Below are 2,277 nucleotides of genomic sequence, written 5' to 3' on the forward strand. Positions count from 1 at the left end.
TTTTTCCCCTTAAAACAAGTTAGTAAGCTATTTTTGCACAGAACTTGTATCCATTATATTTTAATGCTTTCTCACCAACCCTTTGTTCTAAAAGCACATCTCATTTTCACACTATTGAGAAATCCACCCGGCTGGAAAAAAACATAATATTGGGTTGTCGGAAAAGTCATGACGTAGTTTTTCTATGTTTTTCATTGCAAAACTGTGTCATGATGTTTCCAATAACCCAATATGTTACATGCTCTTCCAGTGGTGATTTAACACTGACATATTCCTGGTTGGCTAAGATCAGCACTTTCAAAACTGATTGATGTCAACTATTTCTTTTCTACCCTAACACACAAATAGTTTATTATCAATATGGCATGTGTACAGATATTTAACCCTGCGTCACTTGCCACCAAATTGTTCAAATGATCTTGAGAATGTTCCTGAAGTCTACTTAACACCTAGAAATCAACATGCCAAACTAAGAACTATTGATATGACACATGAAAGTTACCACATATATTTGATGACATGTATTTGCCTAAAACATATTGCATAGTCATTCTGTTTATTAATTTCACAGATATTGATTATATATTACACATAACCCTTTACTGTTCAAATTACTAGACATAAATTAGAGAGCAAAATAAATCCTCATGCCTTTGAGGATCTAATTGGGAAAGACAGAAAATACTCAATACGCAGTAATCAATAAACATAAATAAGCACATTCATTCTTTGAAGCTAATGAGTGCAGTGGGAGGAAAAAAAGAAAAAGTAGAGCAAACTAAGAATGGTGCTGAGTACACAGGGTCAGGCTGGTTGCCGTATTGAATTAAATCATTGGTATGGGGAAGGCATCTTTGAGAATGTCATATTAAACAAAGACTTGAAGGAAATGAGGGAATTCCACATAAGGACAACTAGGAGAACTAAATCCCAGTTAGAAGGAAACTACTGTAAAGGTCATAAGGCAAACACATGACTCATATGTTCAAGGAATTCAAGGTAGAATAAAGTAAATGAAGCATAGAACAGTAGTGAATTGGTCAAAGAAATAAAGAAGGAGCAGGTCATGTGGCGCCTTAGAGACATATATGAGGACTTGAAATGGATCTACTACAGGCATCCTCAAGGAGCGTTTTTTAAAAGTTTCACTCTACTTGGCACTTGTGTGTGAGACACACACACACACACACACACACACACACACACACACACAATGTTTTCTTGGTATTCATAGAATGAGTGGAACAAAGGCCAATAAGGCAACTGTCAGCGGATCTCTTAGCACAATCCCATATAATAGTCTTTGGTCCACTGCTGTCTTCAANGAGAGATGCAATATTTAAAGAGATAATCACCAAGAACATTTACAAACTGATAAAAGACATCGATCCACATATACAAAAATTCTGTACCACAATGAGAATAAAGACCAATAAAAGACCCAAACACATCAATGTAAGAAAGATAAAAATAAAAGATAAAGAGAAAATCTTAGAAGCATTTGGGGTGGGGAAACACATGTTGACTTGAAAGGAACAACAGTAGGACTGACAGCTTTTATGATAAAAGAAATGTGGGAGCCAGAGGACATTGACATGACATTTAATGTGCTGAGAGAAAATAATACCAACCTAAAAATCTACATGAGATTAAAACAGAAACTTTAAATGAAGGTAAAATAAAGACATTTTCAAAAAAACAAAAACAAAAATAAGTGAACCTGTTGCCTAAGTTGCACTAAATAAATATTAATAATAGCTGTTGTCCAGGTAAGAGAAAATAATCCTGGAGGGAAACACTAATTTGAAAGAAAGAAAGAATAAAAAATAAGAACAAGTAGATTGTTAAATATGTTGATATATATAAGTAATTCTACACTGAATATTGACTGTACAAAAATAGTATGTCTTATGGTGTTTGTCATATATATACATATATGCATGACAACAGTTGTAAAAAATAAAATATCATTTACATTTAATAGGATTACTATTGATATGGCTGGATTAAAATTTGGTTTCTTGTGAAATATTTTATATTTATTTGTCTGTCCCCTCTCTTGCTGCTCTCTTTTGGTTTAATTGAAAAGGCAAGACAATGGATTCTCTCCTAGAGCCTCCAGAAAGAAATGCAACTCGGCCAACACTGGGAATTTAGCCCAGTGAGACTTGCATCAGACTTCTGACCTAAAGAATTGTAAGATGATAAATATTTGCTATTTCAAGTCACTAAGTTTGTGGTAATTTTTTACAGCAACAATAGTAAATTAATATACCA

This window comes from Hipposideros armiger, unplaced genomic scaffold (genome assembly GCF_001890085.2).
Source record: "Hipposideros armiger isolate ML-2016 unplaced genomic scaffold, ASM189008v1 scaffold_2434, whole genome shotgun sequence".
Taxonomy (NCBI): Eukaryota; Metazoa; Chordata; class Mammalia; order Chiroptera; family Hipposideridae; genus Hipposideros; species Hipposideros armiger.